This window comes from Podarcis bocagei, assembly GCF_964188305.1.
Source record: "Podarcis bocagei genome assembly, chromosome: 2".
Taxonomy (NCBI): Eukaryota; Metazoa; Chordata; class Lepidosauria; order Squamata; family Lacertidae; genus Podarcis; species Podarcis bocagei.
In genome coordinates this window covers 60972876-61000280 of record NC_138126.1, presented here as the reverse complement: position 1 = coordinate 61000280, position 27405 = coordinate 60972876, and the positions used below count along the sequence as shown (strand labels likewise).

General features: G+C 42.0%; 1 long non-coding RNA gene across 6 annotated transcripts in view; it reads left to right on the top strand.

Annotated features, from left to right (window-relative positions):
- Window positions 1–27405, top strand: part of LOC308582617 — a 72140-nt gene that overhangs the window by 30362 nt on the left and 14373 nt on the right. For 2 of the 6 annotated variants that reach the window (XR_014005761.1, XR_014005762.1), the window contains exon 4: window positions 2018–2173. This is a non-coding gene — a long non-coding RNA (uncharacterized lncRNA). Of the gene's footprint in view, window positions 1–2017; window positions 2202–12872; window positions 14375–22991; window positions 23330–27405 lie in introns of those variants that run through there. The other 4 variants (XR_014005765.1, XR_014005766.1, XR_014005763.1 and 1 more) reach the window with 3 other exon arrangements.

The window sequence follows — 27405 nt, the reverse complement described above, 5'->3', positions numbered from 1 at the left end:
CGACAGCCAAATTCCTAAATATTTCACTTTCTTACCTATTTTTAAGCCACTAACTGTTTCCGAAACCTTTTTCAACTGGTCATCCATGTTTTTGACCAGCATTTTAGCCTTTTCTGTATTTATTTTAAGGCCCACCACTTCTCAAAACCTTTTAATTTCTTCTAATGCCTTGGGGACACACTCTATTGGTTGTTCCAATGTTAATACTACATCATCAGCAAATGCCTTTAATTTATATGATTGGCGCCCCACCGCTATACCTTTATTTTCCCTAATTCACCTTATATTCTGTAACATTATTTCCAGCATCAAAATAAATAACAATGGGGATAAAGGGCAGCCTTGCCTAGTACCTTTTCTTATTAAACATTTGTCCAAGAGATTATTATTTACTAATATGTTTCCGGTTTGCTCAGTGTAAATTGCTTTAATCCCTGCTAGGAAAGGCTCACCTGTCTCCATCTTCTCTAAGACCTTGATCATGAATGACCAATAAATGTTGTCAAAAGTTTTCTCAGCATCTAAGAAAATTAAAGCTGCTTGTTTTTTGTTTCTTACTTCCAGGTATTCAATCAAATTTATTACATTGTCCTTCAGTTGATGACCTGGAAGAAAACCTGCTTCATCTCTTTGTATTAACTCACTCAAAACTCTTTTCAATCTATTAGCTAAAATTGCAACAAATGATTTGTAATCACAATTAAGTAAAGAAATTGGTCTATAGTTCTTAGTCCTCATTAAGTCACAGTCTTGTTTATCAGGGCGATGTATGCATTTTTCCATGATGCTGGGACCACTCCTGTCACCAAAATTCTATTCATAGCGTCCTTGAGTGGTTGAATCAATGCATCTTGAATTTTTTAATAATAAATTGCTGTAATCCTGTCTGGGCCTGGTGCCTTAGCCGACTTCATTCGACTTATTGCCAGCTGCTGTTCCGACATTGTTATGGGTGCATTTAAAATCCTGATTAGATACCTTAGGTATACACTCATTTAAATAAGATTCCATTTTCTCAGGTTAAAAACCTGTATTTTTAGCTGTTTCTATTTTATCTGTCAGTCATCTTGAGTCCCTGTCAGGTGAAAAGGCGGGACACAAATAAATATATAATTATAAATCCTTCCTAAGTTTGTAAACATACTGGTTACATGGTGGCAATAAAAGTTTAATTTCACCACTGATATGCTGTAGTAATATCTCGTTCCCATCCATGTTGGCATGATCTTGCATATACCTGTGAAAAACATTTGTTATTTTCTTGCTGTGATGCCCTTTACTCAGGGAACAAGAGAGACACATTGCAGAATTCTAAACAAGTAGCAATTTTGGTCTTCCCTATGGGAAGAGGGGAAAGACAAGCTGCTTTATCTACTCCTGTGCTGCTGTTTGGTTTTTAAATTTGTTTTGTTTGAACTTTTTGTGATTTTTTTCCCTTGCCATTTATGATTCTAACCCACCTTTGAAAAGTTGTTTTTTGTGGGCCATGATAGAAATAATTAAATAATAATATATTTTTGTTACATTGATCACTATTTTCTATAACATACCGTTTCACAGCATAGATTGCAGATTCTGGTTCCCCTCCCACACATTCTGAATTCCCATCAATGATGTTTGCTGAATTCAGGCTATCTGTGTCATATTCTCTGGTTACCTTTTGGTGAGGTTGCCAGAAGTTCCCTATTTTAAGGGCTGTCTCATTATCTAGGAAAGTAGAACATAAAGGAGAAGATCCTTTATTTCTGGGGCGAGGGCTTCACAAAGCAGGCCCCCAAAGCCAAACAATGTTTATTTACTTTGGATATTTGAAATTTGGCAGCACAGTCTTCATCCTCAAGGAACAAGTCACAGGGTGGGAATGGAAAAATCTCATTGCCCCAGAGGCTGTCTTTCACAGTGCAACAACCCCCTGTCCAATAAAGCAAGATGAAAGAGCACCTTTGCTGCCAGAGTGAAGTAAAGTGAAGTAAAGTGATTAAGAGCTCATTAGACCCCCTTCATGCTCTTTCTACAGCTCCTCCTCTACACAAAGCACCAAGATGAAGCTAATGCATCTAGACAAGCGAACAACAAGAGGTGATGAGCCCTCCCTGCTCAGCATAGAACTGCAGGCAGTGGTGGGTTTGGGGAGAGTCAAAGAGATTCCACAATTCTCTTCGGCTTTTTAAAGGTATTGTGCAAATGGCACTGAAATTAGAAAGTGGTAAGTAGAACATGGAGGGGTGGGGGGGAGGGATGAAAAGGGGTAAATATATCCTAAGTCTTAGGAACATGAGGTGAGAAAAAAAATCTTATATAGGTGAGGATTTGAAAGAGTCTATTGAAAACCAAAATAGGATCATTATCACATGGGGCGCTGTGGGTGGACAGTGTGAGCAAGCCATTAATTGCAAAACGATTCACACTGCACCCCTGTGTCCTCATTCTTGAACCAATTTGCTTTTTCACATATGCCTGAGTGACTCAGGACATGCTGAAATGACTGTTCATTTGCAGCAGGTTCCTTTGACACAGATCAATATGGCTCTGTCTCACTACCTATATAGAGACAAAACCACCTGGTGAGGTTACTTAGCCCATTGCAAGTGCTTATTCAGGGAACTCAGCCGTGCTAGCGAACAGCAGTTAATCTAGCACTTTTGTCCTAAATGCAATCCTAAATCCCCATTGATTTCAATGGTGATTACTTCCACTAGCAAGCGACCACACTACATGTGATACTCAGTTGCAGGTAGTTTGCTAATGACTCCCCCACACCTTTTACAAAGAGTGCCTTCAAAACCAGAAGATCTGCATGGAGGAGGGAGGGAAATGCCAGAGGGAGAAAAGTTAAGAAGTGTCTCACGTGGGTTTTCCACTTTATGTTTCAGCCTCCATAGCTACATTTTAAAGAGAAAAATATGTCATGGAAAAGAGTGGAATATATTGTTTCTGGCAACTTTCAAATTACTTGTTGTGAGGGTGTTTGGTTTTTATTTTTTTTAAAAAAAATGTTTATTGCTTTTATCATGGTGCTGTCTGCCATCTTGAGCTGCTCTGGGGAGGAGGGGCAGGTTTTTAAAAAATAATCACAACCATCATACAGGGCATCGCTTGTGATTTGGCCCTCATTCAGAGGCAGTTTTAGGGTAGTGCAAATGGGGTGGCCGCACTGGGTGCTGTGCTGCAGGAGGCACCACAACACTGCTGTAGAATTGAGCATGAGAGCCGGGGGGAGGGGGATTTGGTGTTGCACAGGGGTGCTGCTGAAATTTGAGAGCCCACCACTGCCTCATTGCATTCAAAATGGCAGCTTAATTGGTACCTGGCTGGATAAGGGCAAACAAACTGTGTTTCTCTCAGTTTAGCAAGCCCACTTCCATTCTGTTGCACTGATTCTCCTAATCTGTTTGTTTCGTTCTTTGGTTCTCTCCATAATCAGCAAAAAGTGAGGGTGTGTATGAGATAAAACAAATAGCATGAGTGATCGAGTCAGAGGAGAAGTTTCTGATCTTATTTTTATTACTAAACCCTGCCTAGAGGACAAATGTAGTTTTACCATAAGTGTTTTAGCTGCTGATACAGGTTCTCAGCCCATGGGAAACAGTGAGGTTGAAAAGCCTGGCTCCCCAACCCTCCCCTTGAATAGCCAGCTACCACATTTTCCTCACCCAGAGTAATCGTTTGTGTATTTAATGTTCATCCGGGACAGACTCTTATGCCATAAGAATTGCTGTCAGCTGTGTCAGGTGCTTCCTATATTTTTCACAGTATTTATACTTTACAAAGAAGGACTACAATGAGCCCTTTCTTGGTCTGGTATAAATGAATGTGATTAACTTAGGCCCATTCATTTCAGTGGGTATACTGTCTGTATGGGTTGTTAGGGGAGTGGTAGTAATTCTGGCAGGAGACACACCATGCTCCTTCTGGGGTAGTTTGTCCAGCTTTGGTTCCCACCCTGCACTCAGCTCTCATCTGTGGCTCCTAGAAACTGTCAGCATGTGACAGTGGCCACACACCAGGAAATAGCTTCAACTGACCAGATAAACCAGGTGAGGGTAGCCGATAGGTCTCACACCATTGGTGAGTTAGGGACTTCCTGCGAAGAGAGGCTCCAGTAGATTGAGCGGACAACACCAATAGTGGTTCCAATCATCAAGAAGGCAGTTTCTGCACATGCTGTAGAGGGAAGTGAGGGCAGATGGGGCTCGTCAACCTGAGAAGGTAGCCCATCTCAGAGAAGGAAAACTCTGACCCTAAACCTCTGCTGCATTGCAGGATATCTTTGGGAGAAGAAAAGGCTAAGGAGTAAACCCTACACAAATCAGGATTGGAGTCCCTAAGACAATTTGGATGGCACTTTGTATGCCTCTTTTGGCAACTCTTGCAGCCGTGCTGGTGCCAAACATACTGCTCTGCTTTCCTTTGCACCACATCAGTGAAGCTGAGAGGGGGTGTTGTTGTCTGGGCAGCCCAGGACCTCCATACACACTGCCCAGGCTTGTGTCATGGGGAGGTCATTTTGGTGCTGCTAATCCACCAAATGCAAGGGTGCACTCCATTGTCTGTCAAGACAGATGGATGCCAACAACAACCTTAGTAGAACTATGTTGGATACAACCCAGAGCCTCTGTGCGTGCAATTCGTATCTATGTAGGCTATATTCAGAAGTTCTGATGCAGAAGCTAAGGGCACAAGCTTATGTTAAAATGGGTTGGATGTCTTGAATGGGACTTGTCTGTGACATAAGCCATCAGCTGCTGATTGTGCTACCTTTACTGGGAAGACACATGTGTAAATGGCGTTTCCGTGCGCTCTGGCTTCCGTTATGGTGTTCCGTTGCACCAGAAGCAGTTTAGTCATGCTGGCTACATGATCTGAGAAGCTGTTGCTGGCTCTCTTGGCCTGAAGCGAGATGAGCGCCGCGCCCCATAGTCACCTTTGACTGGACTTAACCATCCAGGGGTCCTTTACCTTTACCTTACTTGTGTATGTGACAGCACCATCACTAGACTGAAGAGGCTCCTCTGAGGAGTTCTATTTCTGGCCCCTTTCCTACAATGAACACCTGTGTACCTGCTAAATCAGTGCCTGTGTAAGATCCAGATCATAGTCTCCAAATTAACCCATTTGTTTCAAGAGGATCAAAATCTGGCCTGCCCCAGCATTTAGATCTTGTCAGCACATACCCTATCTAAAAGGGGTCAGTAAGCAAGTGGTCCTCCCATAGCGCAACTATTCTTCCTGGAAAAGCCAGTCTCTTTTCATTCTGCGTGCCTTTTGGGAACATTCAGCTGTATTTCCACATTTGATTGGAAATCCCTGCAAAAGGGATCGGGGCACAGTCCTGACAGGGCTGGCTTTCCTCAGTTCCATTTGTGGCCTCCTGCAATTCTCACGCCTACCCCCTGGTTTGGGGTTTGAAGATTACCGGAGCAGATTGGAGCCAGGCAGAAAACAGAAATACAGAAAGCTGCCCTTGGTGAAGTTGCACTTCTAAAAAAACCAAAAAAAACAAGGTAGAGGAAGTATAGCCAAGTGCTGAATTGTAGCTGACAGTTTAGCAGGGGCCCAGCAGGAAGGGGGTTGCTTTGAAGTCACAAAGCCCAAAAGCCTTTAAAACACTTTCCCTTTTGGGTTGCATGCTGTGCTGTACCAGTTAAATACTTTGAAGGTTTGGGGCTTATATGTCTGGATAAGTCCTAAGTCTCCAGTTTGGTGAAGGTCATTGGTCTTGAGGGACAGTGTATATCTAGTCTGAGAGTGAGTTCATGCAATCAATATGTCTGTGGTTGGTTACCTGGCCGTAGGAGCAGACATCTGTCAATTTTTAAATATGCTTTCTCTCCAAATGGGAATGTGTGGATATTCCATTAATTTTACTTTACTGGAAGAGAAAGGTTGTTGTAAGTGAGGGCTGCTACCCACCCATCATCCACCCCAAATACATAAAACAGAGGAGGTACATTTAATGGCTGTGTGGAATATGACTAAAGCTTTTGTTCAGGGGTTATTCATTAATAAAAATTTCATTCCTGATTAAGAAAAGGAATGAAGAGAGATTGGCATTGTTGAATGTGGTAAGGGAGTTAGAACTGAAGCACAAATAAAGGGTTTAGTGAGGATTAGAAACTGCAAGAAAAAAGATTAGAACATTGGACTATAGAGGGTGGAGAAGACTGCAAAATGTACAAAACCAATGTTTTAAGAAAGAAGTAAACAAGGTAAATGAATGAGAAAGAAGATGGGGGCGGGGAACAGAATAGGGGAACAGAATAGACAAGCACTTTATTTTGAATGGTTTAGTGGTTGAATATTGGAAATGACTTATAGTGAGGACTCTTCAGCATAGTTTTATCGGGTGATTTATATAACAGGTCTGGAAATCTATCAGTCTTCATTCATAGGAATACTGACACTTGTGGTAAAAACATAAATCACATTTTGTATATTTTGCAATACATTAAAAAAAACCACTTAACATTGTAAGCTACTGCAATGGTGAAATTTTCTGGTCTAGTGAATTTTTCTCAAGATTAGTGTATTTCAGATAGTGCAGTGTATAATTAGAAGGTGGAAATACAGTTCTTGCCATTAAACAAGAACACGATGAGCTATTAGTTGTCCCAGTAACAAAAGCATTGCTGCTTCTCCCCCCCACACCACCTTAGGATTACCAGCCAATCTATTTATATCTATTTATACCTGTTTAGGTCTGAGATGCACATAAAATGTGGGCAGAGATGGAGATTAAGATTCAGGGAAATGTCCAGTTTAGTCTGAATTCTATCCAAAATTCATTCTCCCCAGCTGGTATACGTTTTGCTAACCAAACCACTACCACTAACTAAATGCATAGCCATAGAAATCATTGATGAAGCACGTCAAGTGCCCCAGCTGGACCTCAGCTACGCACCCCCTCCTCCCCATCAATACACAATGAGTTACGGTATTTAAACTTAAGAAGAACCTAATCACAGCACACCAGTCAAAATATATAGCCCTGGCAAGAGAACACAAACACATAGAGCTATTCTTAGGTCTACAGAAAGCAGTGCTATAACTGGGAGAGGAGGGCTAGCCAGGGTTTTTGCCCTGGGTAAAGCCTCCAGAGGGGCGCCACTGACGCTCCCAGCTTGTGTGTGTGTGTTTGCAAATGCACATGGGGGTGCCAAACTGGGTCTTTGACCAGGTGAAATAAAGCCTAGTTTCACCCCTGCAAAAGGGCTTCCCATAGGCATCTGGCTGGCCACTGTGAGAACAGGATTCTGGACTAGGGGGGGCCATTGACCTGATTCAGCAAGCTCCTCTTTATGTTCTTAAAGGGGATATAAGGGGAAATTTGGTGATGGGGAACTTAGCACAAACAGGACACCTTGCACAAGCAACAGAGAACCAAGGCTAACAGCAAAATATGAAATTGGATGATTTGATTTGTTATATTTTTATGCTACTTATCATTCAAATGAATCCCAAAGTGGCTTACAAACAATAAATAATAATAACATAATAGAACATAATAGAACATCACAAATGCAGCATAAATCATATAAAGTTCTGGAGCTTTCCCTGTGAAAATGCACTCTTTACCACTGAATCAGAGCAAACTGCAATCCACCTAAACCCCAAATTGCTGTTTGTTATACTTTAGCTTTAAAGAGCAAGTTTTCACAGGAAAGCTCCAAAGCCAAAGAAGAGAGAGAAAGAGAGTGCTCAGACATGGGGCTTTAAAGTGCCAGTCTGTGCCTGGAAAGTGCAGGGCAAAAGTTAAGTGTAGATAAGCCAACCGTCTCCAAACTCAGTTCCATTCCTGTAACTGGAGCTGCAAGGACATGGCACTATACACACAGCAGCAGAGCAAGGTTACCAAATAGGAGACCATATTTCAAAGTATGACTCTAAGATGCACAAAGAACTCTCAAACATGGGGGCAGGGAGCAGAGCGGCACCCTGAAAATGGGAACACTGCATCAGCAGATTATAACAATCCCTCCCACAGACAAAGCAGAAGATAAGTATATAGTATGCATAAGGAGGCCCTGCTGCCAGAGAAATCCCTTGGTCTGTGCTTTGTTCCATCTTTTTTTCCATTTATCAACGCAAGTGTAGGACTCATACTTACATAGAAATATCAGTAGATATTCATCAAAACGTCCTTTGCCTCCGAGTGTATGAGTACATTTTAAAATCAAGTGGGTGGTCTCAACCAATAATATAGAAATAATTATCTGATATGTACACATTGCACAATTGAAGCTGATATACTTCTATTCATTTTATTAGTTCCTCATAGGGAAGAAACTTATTATTTTTAATTAAATCCCTGAATCGAATTATATCTCTTGCTTCCCATTCTTTAAAGATATTATGTTCAAGAGTGGATTTATGCATATGCATTATGTATAGCTGAGGCTTTTTCAACAAAGCTTGATCTTAGTACATACTTAAATATTTATCCCAAACTTTAAAAATCTAATTTATGATAACATGTTTCTTAATTCCCTGTAATCTTTCTTTCTTTTTAATCTGTAAAGGGATTAAAGTGTGTTCAGGTTTTAAATCTTCCCAATTAAAAAATTGTCTTTTTCCTAAAGGCTGGTTTAAAGAGCATTATGCTGAAAAGCATAACAGCAGCAGCAACAACAACTCAATGAACCAGGCAGAGCAGTGCCTCCTTCTTGGAAATTCCTGCTTTTTCGTTGTTCCAGTCAAATTTATCCACAAGTTTTGCCATTCATTAATTGATATTGGAAAGATTTTGTGTAAAAAGTTAATTCTTCTAAAGCAGGTACAGTAGTACCTTGGGTTACATACGCTTCAGGTTATATACGCTTCAGGTTACAGACTCCGCTAACCCAGAAATGGTACCTCGGGTTAAGAACTTTGCTTCAGGATGAGAACAGAAATTGTGCTCCGGTGGCGCAGCAGCAGCAGGAGGCCCATTAGCTAAAGTGGTGCTTCAGGTTAAGAACAGATCTCCAGAACGAATTAAGTACTTAACCCGAGGTACCACTGTATTTTAATTGCAGAAATTATTGCCTTTATGCTGTCCTAATAGAACTACCATGGGCCATTTAATTAGGTTTGAGTCAGAGGTAGAAAATTAATTTTAATATAGATGGCCTGGATCCAATAGCAGATTAATTCTAAATCTCTCGCCAGAGTTTTGACTTGAACTCAGTAAGTCAGGATATTTGGATCTGAACAGTTAACCATTCTTATTAGGAAGTAAGTCCTTATTCAACCAATAGCATTTTAAGGGGGGGTATTGCCAGCAGGATTTTCTGTGACCAAGTACACTGCATCTGGATTGGCCTCTGCCCCACTTGCAAAAGTGGAGACAAATTTGCATGTGCTTAGCTTTGTGTCACATATAAATCTACATGCTTTGCAGTTGGAATGGAAACTTCAACAGGTGAAGTTTTTCTCAGAATGGTATTTACATTGAAGAAAAGGCTTTACAACTCTTGTGCCAAAGTAGCCTCTGTGGGTTTCCTTCTTTGACAGTCCATGGTGTTTGGAGTCAGAACCGGAGCTTTAATTATATGTCCTGCTGGAGCAATGATATTTATCTACAGGGGAGTCATACTTGAGGAGCAGGGGGACAGGATCATGTTGCTGGTTGTGTATGGCAAGTTCCTAAATATTTCTTCCCTCCTGACTGCTGCAGCATAAGAGAAGGAAACAGAGATTTGGTTGCTCCTTCCATGCCGGAAAAAAGAAAAACGGGAATGTGTAAATATGCACTATCAAATAGCTCTTTTCCGGGAGAGGGAGAGTAAAGAAGCAGCACTGGGGATTTTGATGTGTTAAATAATCATAAACCCAGTGTCAGATTATTTGTCCAGCAAAGCGATTGCACAAAAATTGAATTCAGAAACAGGCTTTGGGGGATGTCATGTTTCTCAGTACAAATGAAGTGCTTTCCCCAGGATAAAGTGAGCCAGTTCTTCTATGACAGCCTTCCCCGTCCTAGTGCCCTTAGGAAGTTTGGATTACAAATCCCATCAGCCCCAGTTGATCTTTGGGTGGCTGAGGTGGCAACCCATCTGTGTCACCTCTGTTTTGTGATGTAAGAGGCAGGCATTTGTTTGAAACCTTGAAACCTTGTGATTATGTCATTCACAGAACCTACCACAAGAAGGCTTGACAATTAGCCTTTTCTCTGTTCTGTTGGGGGCGGGGGAGATTTGTCTGCTATGAATTTCATGTATCAGTGTTTCCACTTAAGAGCTGGCCCTCAGGCAAAAGAGAATGAAAGTGTTGCTTTAGATCCCCAGCAATTGTACCTCTCTTGGTAAAGTAAGAAACTTCTGCTGGCCCAAAGTGGCTGGGGCAACCCAGTCAGATGGGCGGGGTACAAATTAATTGTTGTTGTTAGAAACTTTTCTTTCAGGTAACCAGGGTTTTGCTCCCTGAAAAGTTGACAGCTCCACATCACAGTCTGCCACCTGCCCAGTTGTTTTTACTTATTTCCCTAAATGCCCAAGCTTCTTTATTGCTTGATGGCCTATTCCTTGTAGTGTTGATTAAAAATCAAGTAAAAAAACCATAGCAATCCCAGTCATACAGTATCTATATTTGTTTCATATATATCCCCATCTTTCATCTGTTATGAAACCCAATGTTCCCATGTGGTTCCCAGGAGGTCACCCATCCAGGCACTGACCAGACCCAGACCTGCTTAGCTTCAGTAACATGGTGGCCTTGTGTCTTTTTTATTTGTTTGTTTATATTTTATTTATTTTTACATTTATATTCTATCTTTCCCCCAAGGATCTCGAGGTTCCTTAGAGCCAAGGTCAGCTATCCCAAGCCAAGCTGCTAAAGCAGCAACACCCATTCCTTGCCTTCCTTCTCGGTCTTCACGTATGAGTTTAAAGCCAAGTCATATAGAGCCCTGAGATCTGACATGAGCATTACTATCATCTTAGATTGTGAGGCTTTGACAAGGCTCAACACCCCAAATTTAAAGGAGTTTATTATAACAGAACCATGAAAAGACTCAGGACTCTCACCCCAGCTGCCACTCCAGGCTCTGCTGTGTTTTTTACCCAGCCCTTATGACATTGCTCTCTAAAGGCCTAAGAATTCTTAACCACATGTAAATATCAGAAATCCTGTTACAAGAAAATTCAGGTTTTAGAATGGAAATCTTGTTTATATTACTTAGATTATATTTCCCATAAATGTATCTTATTTTATACAGTCTGGTTATACCACCACCCCATCCCCCCATCCCCTACCCAGGAATTTAATAATAATGGTTTAGACATAATAAACACTGAGAAGCACAGAAACTGGGAGCCATGGGGAAGGGGTGATGCATTTCAATTTAATGACCGAAGAAGACAGAAAGCAACTTAGGAAATGAAAAGGATCTTTTGGATGTGTCCTCAGTCACAGCCAGATCAGGAAGCTGAAAGCGGACTTTACAAATCCCTTTAAACCTTATTCTGATTCTTAATATGCTTAGGAAGAAAATTCAGGCTGTTGCTAAGGATTGATTGTTGCACAAGGCTGATCCAAAAGAGCATGAAATTATTTGCATGTTTAAAGTGAAGTTTTATCCCCACTCTAACTGGACTTCTCTCATTGTATTTTGGTAAGGACTGAATATAGATGAAGGACAGTTTGAGGACCCGGGTGAAAGGCGGGTATGGGGAGATCTCACAAGGAGAGAGGCTGTGAGAAGAGAGGGATGAACCCAGGTAGGAGCTAGGAGAGCACACCTTCCACTATAGGGGATGAAAGTTAAGATATAGTTGTGAAAGAGGATTTTGTAGTTTCTGCTTCTTCTTCCTTTAGTTTCTTTTCTTTGTTTCTTGTAGATTAGTTTGTTCTTTTAATTATATTGTGAAAAGTTTAATAAAAACATTTTTTCTTCTATTATTATTGTTGTTAATGCTGTTGTTGTTAGTCTTCTTTGACGGTAGTACCATCTTCACATAGTCCAATCTGATTGGCTACATAACAATGTCGCTAATCCCAGAAAGAGCATATTTAAAAAGGAATTGTGCTGAAGTTGGACACAATCAGATTTCTTTTGTCGGCAGGTCAAGACACACCTGTCTGCCAACGCTTTTGGAAAAGCAGAGTGAGATAGTGTTTTATGCTGATTATCCCTTCTCTACTGTATTGATGTGATATGGCTGTCTAGGACTAGGGACTATGTGTCCCAAAAACAGAAAGTGCTGCCCTGCCCTGCCACTGCTGCCATAACATTACCCACTCTGCCATCTCCACCGCTGGCAGGGAAACAGCACTGGCATTGGTGCCAATTTCCAGTGAGCTCTCATGCCCTCTGCGGTTTCACGTGATTTCAGCAATATCTTGTGAGATCTTACGAGAAATTGGCGTTGCCTCAGGGGCTTCTGCTGCCTGAAGAGGTAGCTTCACTGCACCTAATAGGTGGGCCAGCCCTGTCCAGGACCCTCACAATCTGGAACCCAGAGGCCATGGAACATGTCTGCTTTTGTAGAGGCTATGCTTTGGAATCTCTGCATGACAATATGTGGTGGCAAAGTGTTTCAGCTTCCAGCACATATCACAAGGCTGTCTCCACATGCCTCTGCAGTGGAAAGCTGACACTTAGCAGTCCTTATTGTTATTGTGATTTTCTTGCAAGCAGACCACAGAAGTGCTGGAAATTCTTGACTCCCACCTTCACCCTTCCACATCATCATGTATTCCTCCATATCTTGCTATGGAAAAGACAGGCTTTCCCCCTTCTAGTTCATGTATTGCTTGAGAGTGAGAATGAAGGAGACCTTATCAGCCTGTAATCCCTGTACTGGGCTGCTGCCAAGTTCCCCAACTCCCCAAAGACATAATTATCCCTTCACATTTTCTTATTTTACCAAACTCTATATCCACTTTAATCCTAGCACTGAAACTGGCCCATCACCTGGAGATGTCGTGAGGTGGTTGGACAGCTAAACAGGCATGTCAGGTCCTTCCGACTGCAGTGTTTGTCTTGGCTGCTGTTTGATGTTGACCCATCAGCCATCTCTGCCAGGAAGGGATTGGAAACCTACAGGATGTTGCTGTGAAGCTAACACCGAAACTACTCCTTGACAGAACTGATAGATTTGATGTTGACTGAGAATTGGGAGAAGGGAGGAGGATAAGACTGGATAAAAAGAATGGGTGCAACTGAGGAGGTTAATCTAGCACTGCCTTAATGGGAACTGGTAAACTCCCCATTGCTATCTTCAAGCTGTGATCTCAGGAAGCCTCAGGCGAGTGGGAAAGTTTGTTAGGGAGCATCCCAGGAACAAAGGGGTAAAATTAAAAAGTGAAATGTGAATTAGGCTGGAGGGGATTTGTACTAGCAAAAATGATATGATACTACTGTATATAATTCAAAGAGAGATAATAATGCATTTTGGAAAGTACCTCAGTATCGTTTCAAAACTGGGAAGCATCCTTTACTCATTGTTAATTTGGTGGATGGGAAAAGTGAATCACTATGATTATCCCAACATAGGGAAGGTGTAGGGAATCTTTGGTGCTCCCGATGTTGCTGCAACTTTCATCATCCGTGGCCACTGGCCACATGCACTGGTTATCTCCCGCTTGGACTACCGCAATGTGCTCTATGTGGGGCTACATTTGAAGGTGACTCAGAAATTACAGTTAATCCAGAAAGCAGCAGCTAGACTGGTGACTGGGAGCAGCCGCCAAGACCATATAACACTGGTCTTGAAAGACCTACATTGGCTCCCAGTATGTTTCCGAGTACAATTCAAAGTGCTGGTGCTTTAAAGCCCTAAATAGCCTCAGTCCTGTATACCTGAAGGAGCGTCTCCACTCCCATTGTTCAGCCCGGACACCGAGATCCAGCACGAAGAGCCTTCTGGCGGGTCCCACACTGCAAGAAGTGAAGCTACAGGGAAGCAGGCAGAAGGCCTTCTCGGTAGTGGCACCCACCCTGTGGAAGGCCCTCCCATCAGACGTTAAGGAGATGAGCAATTATATAACATTTAGGAAACACCCGAAGGCAGACGAGTATAGGGAAGCTTTTTTAGGTTTAATGTTTTACTGCGTTTTTATATATGCTAGAAGCCACCCAGAGTGATTGGGTAACCCAGCCAGATGGGTGGGGTACAAATTATTATTATTATTATTATTATTATTATTATTATTATTAGGGCTGACAAGAGTTGTAGTTCAGCAACATATGGAGGGTCAAAGATTCCCCACGCCTGACACTGGGAACAGGACTGTGCACAGGAAAAATAATAATACTTGCCTTGGAGACTTGAATAGGCAGTTACCTTCGCTCAGAGACTTGGAACAGCATCATACTTGACTTGGATCTGAGAAAGTCACCTCAAAGCCTTCGCTGAAGCAACTGTCTTTTCCATTGACAACAATAGAAAAAACAATAAACCACTTATCACTTTTTATTTTTTTCAGAGTTGATAAATTTTCCAGGCATAGTAAGGAGGTGTATGAAGGAGCGTGATGATTGGCCTCCAATACTTGCATCTCTCACAAATTAAAGTAGGGGCCATTTTTTAAAATGTACATATACTCTATACGAAAATCAGAACTGCTTTGTTTGATCAGACCATAGCAAAACTGTTAATTATGAAGTTCTAGTTCACTACCCCTCTCCCAACAGTGCCCAGTCAGCCAAACACTTCTGGAGAGCTCAGAAGCAGATCATTATCTATTTATATGCCACTTTCCCACAAAATATTGCCGTAAGTCGCTCACAACATATCCAAGGAACAATAAGTTAAACAGTTTTTTTTTAAATTAGAAAAAATAGAAACATAATAATAATAATAATAATAATAATAATAATAATAATAATAATAATAATTTATTTATACCCCGCCCATCTGGCTGGGTAAGTAAACAAACAAACAAAACCCAAACCATATGACATTGGAGAAAACAATACCGATAAGGTAATGTAAATTAACATCGTAAACTAATAAAAGAAACAATAATAAAAGAGGATGGTGCAGTGCGATCACTCCACCACCTTGCCCCTCTCCTTCTTAGTAAGTATAAGTGACTCAGTGGTCAGAAGGACAGGAAACGCCACTGCCCCACCATGCTATCCACTACTGGGATAAAGGGAGCTAATAAATAGGTGCCATGGACAGTACTTTCCCTGAGGCCTAACATTTCTCAGGAGCCTACCTACCTGATCAGGGCAATGAGAATAGAAAAGCTCTATTTCCTGGCCAGTTCTACTCTCTAGATGCCCCTTTCTTTTTTCGAATTACTCTGCCTGCCTTGCTATCTTTCCTAATTCTTTTCCTATGAATAACTGCATGGTTCATACCTGCTTCCAGATTATATATTAACTGAGCCAGACTTTTCAAGTGCTCTCTCTTTCTGAATACCATTCAAAGAGGTTAAAGCCCCACGTTGAGTGGCTTTGAATCCATCTGTATCTGGGTGTAAGCTGTTGCCAAGAGCATTCTTTGCATCCTTCTACCATGAAGAATGACCATGATGTCCCAAGAAAGACCCATGAACACCCTTTAGAGTCTCCACTGCATACACAACATTGTTTAGCATCCCCGTTAATACCTCTTTGCATACTAGTGAAGGACAGTATTCCAAGAGGCCTCATTACAATCAATTTTGCATCTCTAGCCTGAACAGAAGTGTTATTAACCATAGGGATGACTGGTGCCCATTTGAACTGGTGGGGCATAAATTAGGGAGGCCAATGGTAGGTAGAGCCAGAGACAATGACAGGCAGAGCCAATGAATTCTAGTTTTGACCCCATCTTCTTCCCTATTGAGCTCTTCTATGGTAAAACTGAGACTAAGGAAGGGAAGCTGACAGGCAATACTACCCCACACCCCCCAGACTGTTTGTAAGTAAGAAGGCAGGCAAGTAGAGACTGGCTGAGGGCAGATTGAGGTTGGCGGGGCAGTGCCCCATTTGCTCTAACGAAGCAGCCTCTGCAGTTCAAACAGAAAATTGAAAATCTTGTTGTATTAACTATGAATGCAGACTTTATTTCAGTTTTCAAAGTGATCCCTTCACTTGTCTAATTATTTCACATTAGCCAAGAAGGATCCTAACCACACAGAAATGAGCCACTGTCACAGCAATTTTTCTTTGAGCAACCCACTGGTGCTTTTCTTGTTTCCTTGCTGCTAAGTGGAAAAGAAAGCTTTCAAATACTAGCTGTGAGACACCAAACCTTCACCTTCCTGCTGCCTTGGTTAAAACGGTGCTTCCACGCCAAGGAAAACTACAGTGCAAAAGAGCCAGATGTTTGCAATTAACTGTCTGACATTCCCTCTGCCCTCCTGCTATGGCACTTCTCAAGGCCAGTGAAGAAAAACGTGTATCAGAAATTCAGGTTCCAAGCCTGAGCGATGCAGTGCAGAGTTACAGGCCTGTCATCACTCCTGGAATGAAGGACGCCCAAAGAGATCTGGGATTACACTACTCTTCACCTTGTAATAAAAGGCCCCACTCAAGCAAGTGGCACCCAGGAGAAGCATCTCTTATGCAATTGCTGCAGATGGCAGACAGCACAGAGAAGTTTCAGGGAAGGGAGGGGAGGGAGAGAACAGGAAAGGAGCTTGGAACCAGAGCCATGACTGGTTGGTTACTGATCCAGTGAGTCTGGGTCTGGGTGGAGGGGATAGGGCTTGCCTGTGTGCCCCTCTACACACTTTTAACCCTCAAACATCTGAATAGGGCTAAAGGCAACTGGTTTCATATAAAAGGTGTTTCATGTTATTCTACAAACTGAACAATGAACCTGTACCAAAAAAGACAAATTGCATTGATTATTTCAAGGTTGACATTCCTTGTCCAAAAATCCACTGTGTGGTCACTTCCAAGCTGCCATTTTGTCATGTGCCTCCTACATAAAATACGGCCGTGGCCACATTCACATGATACATTTAAAACACAGTCATTGCTTATTAGAAAAGTTCTATTCCCCTCACAGAGCCATAGTTTCCAGAGATGTTTAACAATCAATCCCTCTTCCCAAAGAACTCTGGAAATTGTAGCTCTGATGGGCTATCTATCATCCATGATGCCATCCGGTTTATGCCACAAGATCTCTGATAGTGTGGCTTAACCCATATAATTAATGCAGGAAGGGGAAAGAAAAAGCAGCTGTGTGGATAGATAGCAGCAGTGGAAATAATAGCGTTGAACAGAACTGGAAAATGTACCGGCTGAAATTCCCCCATCTGCAAAATGACTAAAAGCAACCTTATACTGTTAGAAGATAGCAGCTCTAGAAAGAAGATACCTTGCCTGTTAGTGAACTGGATTCTGAAGCAATTAGATCCTCTTGTCTATTTGGGTCACACTGTTATTCAACTAAATTTTACTCAGAGTAGACATATTGAAATTAATGGACTTAGTCATGTTCATTAATTTTAATGGTTCTACTTTAAGTAAAACTTAATTGGATACTATCCACAACAACCAATTACTGCACAAGTTGGAGGGAAAATCAGATTTTTTTGCTTGGAACGGCTCCAATTGCCATAAGGCACACACTGATAAGGATTATTATGCTAGAAGAAATAACAGGAAGCAGAGGGCATGGTGCAAGGTTTAAAGGTATCTGCTCCATCAACCCACCCAGTATGCACAGATAGGGACACTTATCATAGAATCATAGAATTGTACCTGGAGAGAAAATGGGACAAATTCACCAACTACAGCCATACAAGTACTGTTTTGGTTACGCCATACATGCTGTGTACTGGTTAGAGCATCAGACCAGGACTAGGGAGACCCAAGTTCAAATCTCCAGTCAGCTATGAAGTTCACTGACAGACCTTGGGCCAGAATTATCTCTTGACTTAACCTACTTTATCTCTTGACTTAACCTACTTTATCTCTCAACTTAGTATTATCTCTCAACCTGAGCTACCTGATGTGAAGATAAAATGGAGACTGCCTCAAGCTCCTTGGAGGAATATAACAAGTTTACGTCCATGTGGCTTGAACATAATCCTAGTTTTGATAGAAAAGTTAAGAAGCCTAGCGGTTCTAACACAAGTGTATCACAAATCTGGCCTGCACAATAGAGGAAACTAGAGATTGTAAGATGCAAGAAACAGTGCATTTATTGGCAGTTTATGGAGGTATACACCAGGAATGGAGAAACTCAGGCCCGGGGGGGGGGGATTTGTGGCCCTCCAGGCCTCTGTCTCCTCAGGCCATGCCACCTGTCACCAGCCTCTTCCAATACTTTTACCTGCCGTAATGTGTTCTTGAACTATGATAACACCTTTACCTGTCTGGATAGAGTGTGTGTGTAGCATTCTCTGACTTTTGTGTCGCTTACACTGTACAGTTAGGTCTGCTGCCTGTCACCCCATCTACCACTGATGTGGTCCCAAGAAGTTTGCCTACGAGAGAATGCGGCCCTGAAAAAAAAAATCCCCACTCTTGCCCTTCTCCTTCCCTGACAGACCTGAGACTCTACTGATCCTAGGTTGGTCAGATGGGCTTACCAGAAACATAAAAGCAAATAAATGTGAAGTAAAGACGATTGAGGGGAAATCAACCCAGAACCACAGGCAGAGAATTGTGAGTCATCTGGATGCAGCCGGGCAATAAAGCAGGAATGTTTCTGAGAGCAGCAAGAGGTTGAAGGCAATTCCTGCAAACCAGCAGGAGGCCCAAGTACTGTGACGATGCGAACACGGCGCTCTGGCAATAAAATCCAGAACTTAAAGCCGCTGAGACCAGCCTGATAACATTCCTGCAGGATTCTGATCAAGCAATTGCATAGTGGCACAATCTCAGCAGAAGAGCATGGCAAGAAGTCTTCCTGCAAAACTACCCGGCCCATTCTACTGAATCCAGAGAGTAAACTCTGACAGCAGGAGCTTTGTTCTAAACTACGTGGCCCTGTCAGAATTATAGAGACAGTTTGCTCTGCAAGTGTGCGGAAGTAAGCCTCAGATTGGCTCTGAGCGCTGAATAGCAATCACCTATTGAGATAAGCTGAGATGCCTTGTAATATTTTTTTAAAACCCCTTTGGTTCCCCTGAGCCTGTCTCCAGGAAAGCTAATCTAAGAAGCAGCAAGAGGCATAGCAAAGCTCAGGCCTGAGCACCAAGGGAAGCCAGAAATTATGGGAACCTGCCCCTGGAATAGAAATGGCTGCTGATAATTTAAAACATTGCTGCCTTAACCACAAAGCTCCAGAGCCAGTGACTGGCCTTCCTCATAGAGGATATGCTTGTGCTTTACATGCTTACCTATGTAGGTCCATTGAACTCAATGGAGATTATTGATGAGAAAACATGCACAAGGATGTGCTGTAAGTATATTAGCAAGGCCAGGGCCATCTTGAATGTCAGGTTCCAACTAGCCTGCTAAATTTACAACAGCAAGGGGGTCCAGAACCTTCAACCCAAGGGTCACATGATAATGGTAGGCAGAGCCAGAGGCCAAAGTGGGCAGAGCTAGTGGCTAGTTCCTACTCTCTCTCTCTCTCTCTCTCTCTCTCTCTCTCTCACACACACACACACACACACACACACACACTTTTTGTCCTTCATTTGGAGAAGCAAGAGGCATGAAGGACACACTCCATCAAGGCAAAAATGCTCAAGGAGGTTCTATTGCTACAGTGCTTGGGGAAGGGATTTGTTAGAAAATGCCCATGCTAATTTCCAAGGCTCACTCCACTCAGGAAAGCTGCCTAGGGAAGATGGTAACAGTTTACTTAAACCTGATTTCTGGACCGTTGTCACTCCTAGCCTGCTGGAAATAGTTCTATCGCAATCCCAAGCATCCTGTTTCTGGGGCTCCTCACCTCAGCTTGCGCTTTCTGTACCATGTCAGGACAACGAGTCCCACTGGCTTTCTGGGCACCTCTCCCCCAAGGGCACTTGGGAAAACAGCAGAGGGGAAACTGTTTATTTTATAAACAAAAGCAAAGCAGGCACTTTCCTATTATTGCAAGGTTAATGCTTGCCAGACATCCGCCCTGAGGGAAGCAGGCAGGGGCAAGTCTTAGAACTCTTGTTATTGCGGTTGTGCCGCCTCCTGGGGTTGGTTTGGTAATCACTGTTGCATCCCATGTGAGGGTCATCACACTTCTGCACTTTTCCTGATGCAGCTGGCACCCCCATTTTTCCAGTAGTAAGAGCACTGAGTAGTAAGAGCGTTGATGAGGAGCACACATTTCACCATTAGGCCTACCAAGCCTCTCTAGAGTTGTACCCCTAGCGACGCTGCTCCACCCAAAAGCTCCCACAGGTACATGTGTGTAAGGCCAACTGTTGACTATCTTCTGTTGCCAAGGGGGAAATTGTACACCCTACTTTCAACTCAACGAGACAGTCTAACTGGATGATGGCATAGCCTATCAGCCAAGATACCTTTATCCATGACAAAAAGTGCTTTTAATGTGGTAGCCAACACAAGAGAACATATAATAACAACTCCAGCATGACAACAGAACAGCAGGCAGGTGAGCAAGAAAACAGTGTGGGTAGCAGGAAGCTCAGGCAAGCTGTTTAAAGGAAAGTGAGAGGCACTTGTTTGGCAAACTACTCTCTGAAATGCCTGCCCCCCTCCACCAAATATCACTGGAGTGGTGATTAAAGGAGAGTAGGTGAGCTGTGAGGAAGGAGGTGTAGTTTCGGGCGAGCTGTGAGGGGAGGCGAAGGGGTTTGGTGCAAGCTCTAAAGGAAGGGGTAGGGAGAGCAGAGAAGGGAGGCTTGGCAAAGCTGTGAGGAAATAGGAAAGATTTTGTTATAAGAAGAAACTGCTCCTTTTCCCTTATGGGGTATCCAAGAGCCCAATGGTGGGCAAGCCCACCTTAAGTGGGTCCCCTTTCGGTAGGAGGAAATGACAGAGGCCAGCCAGAGTATATTGAGAAGAAAAGTAGCTAGTAAGCCTGTTATGTACTAAAGTTCTCACCCTGGGCCAGCAGGGGGATAGTGTAGATAGTTTTCACTCAGGTCCACGTCAGTTATTTTAGGCGGGAAACCCTGGGTTGTTGTTGATACAATGTTGATAGCCGGCTGCCTATAAAAGCAGGCCGGCTGAGCTGTTTGCTGTTCAGTTCTGTCCAGCTTCAATAAAGAGCTTCTCTGGAGAAATCACTGTGTCATCTGCTATGTTCGCCCACAACTTAACAAAGCCTGATCTTTATTAAGCTGTTGCAATAGGGTCCCCACTTACCACACGCAGGAGGGAGAACCCTGAACAATGGTGGGCAAGCCCTTATATAGATTTTTGAAATTGCCCGCCCTGTAGCCCAAGATCACCCCCCTAAAACATCATACATCCATCACAGAAGGAGGCAGTCTACAGCAGAGGAGGCGGTCTACAGCAGAAATCCTGTCTGCCAGGATACCTGATAATGGTCACTGATTGCATTACCTGGACAGTCTGGCCATTCTTTTGTGATGGTTAATACGTTAGTTTCTGAATCCAGGTCACAGGCTCACCCTATTCATACACAAGACAGGATTTGTAAGCGAAAGACAAAGGGGAGGATTTCCCATTTGCTTCCTCCTTGCAGAGAAATATTTGAGGTCAACTTGGGAGAGTCAAAATGGCTTCTGAATTGCTCTCCTGTACCACTTCAGACACGTGGCTTATGTAATTATGTATGTGTTTGCCTTGTACATTTATGAACATTTAATTTATACAGTATTTGAGACCATAGAATTCTTATAACAGTGTGGTGTGGTGAAGTGTAAGGGAAGGGGAGTTTGGTCAGGTGCCAAGGCAGAAGAGATTGGCCAGGTGTGGAGGAACTGGGGTTGGAGTGAGCAAGGAAGGCAACCCCTAGCCTTACAGATGAGTGGAACTTTGTAGCAGTGCTCCAAGTATTTCAAATCATCCATGTTTTATAGGATACCAGTGGTTGATACCCTGTTGTTTCTATATAGCTGGGGAACCATAGAACGTTGGATACACCGCAATCCAACATGTGAAATAGCCTTGGTACTCTGTATGTAGAAATGCCCCTTGCCCTACATCAGCCTTGCCCCGCCAAGAGAAACAAAACAACAACAACACTCTTGGACAAGATCACACATACAAAGTGTACTGGGCCAGCTCCAGTTCTGAACAGGCCCTGGGCAAAATACTCTCAAGTAGGCCCCCTCCTTTGTCAGTGGGGTTATCTGGTGGCAGTGAGTAGCTGTGGTAGTGCTATGAGCAGTGCCAGAAGACTGGCTCTATTGACCATTTCAATGTCTCATAATGCCCCAGAGTGATGCTACAATTGGGGCATTGGAGGAAATTGAAATGGCAACTAGATGCAGCCACTTGGAATTGCTCAAAGTATTGGGACAGAAAAATATGTTTAAGGGGTCCCAAAGGTGATGTGCTTTGCCTCTGTGCTGGGACCCTGGAATTGGCTACAACCTAATGCATATGCGCAGTGTTCAAAACTCCCATTATTCTGGGTGCATTTTGTGACAGGGAATTTCATTAGTGTGAGCAGTTTCTGAGCTCTGCACGCAGTACTGCATCCAAGATTTCAGATTAAAGGAGGACCTTTTTCTACCTCCCCACTTCCAGCTATTCTTTGAAGACTGGAGGAGAGACCCTCTTAAGAATATTAGGTGGGTGGGCAGGGGAAAGACTAGACCATGTGAAAAATGAACATATTTAGCTGCAGTTCATTCATTGTCAGCTTTGTATTTGTGTTATAAAAAAAAGCATGCCTAGACATTCTGTTGCGCCCAAAACCTAGGTTTAAGGTGCCATATAGCTCCTAGCTTTCATATCTCAGTTTCTAACACTGCATATGTGGATGCTCAGCAGATGGTCAGTGGAATGGCACCGTGTAATAACTGGTGTCTCTCTGCCCAGAATGGACAAGTCCTAAGGGAAATGTGGTTGTCTGGGGCTGGAGTCCAACATTAATGGAAGGCAGAACGCAATATAATCAGAGCTTTTCAAGGCAGGCTTAGGCAAGCTCAGATATGTTAACCTCATGTTCCTTGCTGCTGCCTCCTAAGTCTGTTACTCTTTGAAAGTTCACACATGCTCTTTCCTTTTTTAAAAGAAGCAAAACAGAAAACACCAACCACCAAGAAATGGAGGGATGGCGTCATTTCCTTTCCAGCTGTAATAATAACACAGCCGAAGAGGATGGGGAAATCAGGAGGGGAGCTGCATGCAGCATTTACTTTGCTACCCCTTTGAATTGCTGGTGTGGAGCAATCACAAGATGCTGGAAGCTGCCGGGAGCCGAGGCAGTTAATGATTTTCCTACCTCTGGAGAGCAAGGCCCGGAGCAAGATCTGAATGTTATTTGATTTCAGTTTAACCTTGGAAGAGCAGACAGTAATTGTTGTTCTAAAAAGAAAAGCTTTCCGTGCAATTCTGATGAAGTCCTCATACAGAGATTGTTGTAAATAAAAATATGCCCTTTTCCCTTATGGGGTATCCAAGAGCCCATATAGAGTCCTTACATAGGTTCCCTATTGGTAGGAGAAAATAACAGAGGCCAACCAGAGAATATTGAGAAGCAAAGCAGCTAGTAAGCTTGATCTTTATTGATCTGTTGCAACAGGGTACTCCCCTCACACGCAGGAGAGGAAGAGGACCCAGAACAATGGCCGGCAAGGCCTTATAAAGACTTTTTAAATTCCCCTTCTCTAGATCAGGACCACCCCCAGAAACATTATGCATACATCACAGAAGGGGTGTGACCTAAGACCACCCCTCAGATACATCCCACCTACATCACAGAAATTTAAATGTTGTTTTTCTCTTCTCCTTGTTTATCTCCTGTCTAGCAGGTTCCTTGATTGGATTTTCTGGGGAGCCTGGCCATTCTTTTGTAATGCTAAAATACTTATTTCCTGGGCCAGGTCACAGGCTCACACCTTATTCAAACACAGATTAAAGGAAGAGACAATGGGGAGGCTTTTCCATTTTTAACCTTGCAGAGAAGGGATTTGGTCAGTTTAGGAATCAAAATGGTTCCAGGTTTGCCTTCCTGTACTGATCTATGTATGTGCAGTTATGAACATTACTATATATCTAAAACCATAAAATTCCTATCACAATTTCCCCCCTCTGGGGCTAGAATTTTTCTTAAAAATTTTTGCCCCACAAATAATAACATCGTATGTTGTAAATGGATGTCTTTGTATGAATATATAACACATGTTGCGTTTTGCTACTAAATTACTTGTGGCATTCTAACACTTTGGGAGAGACCATTTACTCAATAGTGTTCTATGCTTTACACCTAGCAGGAAGGTAAGGTCCACTAATGACTGAAAAGTGCAGTTTGCTTCCCCCCCGCCATTTTTGTGTTCTCTCAGGTGTCAAGGTAGCTCTTCTGTGGTCTCACACTGACATAGTGCTACAGCAACACATCTTGTCTGTTGAATCCCCTCAGGGCTTTCATTTAACCATGTCGCCTGGCATTCACCATAGCTGGCACAGGTTTTGGGCATCTCTTGAGGGAGAGGTCTTCGCCTTGGCCTTTAGCTATGGGATTTTATTATAGGCTGTGGTCTTGGGCTCATGAGAAGTTGCTCACTTGCACTTAAAGGACCAAAAGCTAATTGCAGCCTGGATACACTTGCCCAATTCAAACTGAGTCCAATTTGAATTTATCTTGCCCCATGGTTCTCAAGTCTTCAAACCAATCTGTTAAAAGAAAACCATTCTTAACAAGGGCAGTTGTCCAAATAAGTCAATTTAAGTCTATAAGGAATCATTCCTGCTAAACCAAAGCATATCCACCTTCATGTACCTGGTGTTTTATGGGTCCAGAAGTTTGTCATTGGCAAAAAGAGGTTTAACACATATTAAAATGGATAGGGAAAGTTGGCAGAGTGCCAGGTGGAACAATGTGGTTATAAATTGATCTAAACATTGGACTACACAATAGTGTGAGCTATTAGAAAGTATAAAATGCATGAGAATTCTCCATTGGTGTGTAAGCAATAAGACATTAAACATAAAAACAGTTACACACACACAAAAAATTGCCCCCCTTTGTGGAAATCACACTGTCAGACACATTTCAACATTCTTACATAATAACATATAATACAAAAAATAATAATTAAATATCTGTTACATATCTTGACACAATTGTGATCTTTTACGTATGTATCTTTTGAATCCTGGAGCACAGTCTTAAGGTTCAAGTGAAAAAATGTCCTTGCAATTCAACTCCTCCCCCCTTTGTCAGGTCCACTCCCCCCCCCCCCGGCAGTCTATATCCTTTGAAAGAGATAGCTGTGGGCACTTTGAAAACTCTGGTGTTGGAGGTCTTGTGAGTTGAGGGGTTGTTGCTGCTTTTCATCATTGCACATCTGTAGAAGTGATATCCTGTAAGGGGGCAGGGTTTTGGGGGAGACTTAAACACAGTTAGACAAGAAAGGGGCAAAAGGCAAAAAGGATGTCTTCCAGTTTCCATGGGAAGCTGCAAATAATAACAATCTTAGTGGATTAAACATTTTATTCATTATCACATTTCCATGTAATTACTGTTATTATCTGCTAAGTTTGTTTACTTTCCTTCACTTAATTTTTGTTGTTGTTGTTCTTTTCATATTATAAAATAAAAAATTACTCCACATGTATAGAAAGAGAACTGTTAAAAATACAAGAAAGGTTAAAAAATAAAAGGAAAGCAAAAAATTAGATTACCAGTTAGATGAAAACAAACTTGACACAAAAACATCAGATTCAGAAAAGAACTATTATTAAATATATTATCAAAACCACGCAGATTACTACTAGACTGAAAAAAAAAAGGAAAACAATGGGGAAAACTTAAAATTCACCATGTGCTATCCAATAAAAGAACTTCATGAGACTGACTTTCAACATGTGATGAACATGTCCCCAAAGTAAAACACAAACACACAAAATGAGCTATGAGGAACCAAAAATAAATAAATGCTAAGACACACAATTAATAAGTAACCTGAAGTAATCTGTTTTGGCATTCTAACATCCCAAATGAAAATAAAAGTGTTTCTTGATGTGACAACATCAGCTGTAATTCCAAGAAAAAAATGAATGGCAATTTAAAGTTGTGCAAGTACCTTGCACTAGCCAAAATGACAGAATTAATAAGAAATGCTCAGGCAAAAAGGTAAACAAATACCATTCCACAAACAAAATTATTTCATGTGAGAGGTCTGTCAGGAAATGCTGTTCCTAAAATGCATAGGCATATACACATACACACACACACACACACACACAAAAAAAAAACTGTTATAAAATTTAAATTCCATGGGAGGCGAACCTTTTGTTAGCCCCTGGGGCAAGACATTAAGGGTGATTTCCCTCAATGGTTCAAAGTTTTACATAAAGAAATTTGTATAGGTTTCAGGCTCTCCAAACCTTCTCTCTCCCCCCCTCCTTTCTCTCTCTCTCTCTCTCTTTTGTAAGCTGATCTAGCCTCTGTGCATGTGCAGAGTTCATGTCTCAGCAAACCTTTTATACCATTGAAAATGTTGCATCTTTTGGCTCAATTAGAATAAGGAAGGGAAAGGTAAGGAGTGGATTTTAAAAATAGGGTTAGATTTTAAAACAAAAAAGAGAAACTCAGCAATTCAAGTATTCACCATTCAGCCCAAGCTTCCTTTATGTACAGGAAAGGGCTAATATCCCTCTGGCCATTCACAGAACAATCAACCGCTCTCTTATTTATGAGTAAAAATGGCCAGGTAAGGAGTGGTTTTTTAAAATAGGGTTAGATTTTAAAACAAAAAAGAGAAACTCAGCAATTCAAGTATTCACCATTCAGCCCAAGCTTCCTTTATGTACAGGAAAGGGCTAATATCCCTCTGGCCATTCGCGGAACAATCAACCGCTCTCTTATTTATGAGTAAAAATGGCCAGAGCGTTAGAATTCATAGGATTTTTTAACATTCTCAGTCATTTCAGCCTTACCATTTGCAGACAAAAAATTATTATTATTATTATTAATATTATTATTTTTCTGCGCCTTAATTTACAGGAATGGCCAAGGCTAATTGTACTTGATTATTCATTTGTATGTGCTTAAACTTTGAATTGACTTTTAAGTTTGATTAAAAAAAATAGTAGACAAAATGATAAATACTGTAATCACTCAAATGCTTGATATTACCAGTTGTGCTTCAAAACATCATGGCTTTTACCTCTCACCTTTTAAAACTAAAAAGCAAAGCTAGGCTGAATTTCAACTCCATTACCACACCAGAATTTAAGAATTACCCTCCAATGCTTGCAGACACATGGTCTTCCACACAGCCACAAATTGGGAGAGTTGAAAGGGACCCTGGGGTCATCTAGTCCAACCCTAAAATACAGGGTTCATAGCAAGATTTGTGCTACCAGAAACACACACATTCACCTCTCACCTTTAAAAACAAAGAGCAATCTGGGCTGGATTTCAACTCATCAGCCACAAATTGGGAAAGTTGAAAGGGACCTGGGGTCATCTAGTCCAACCC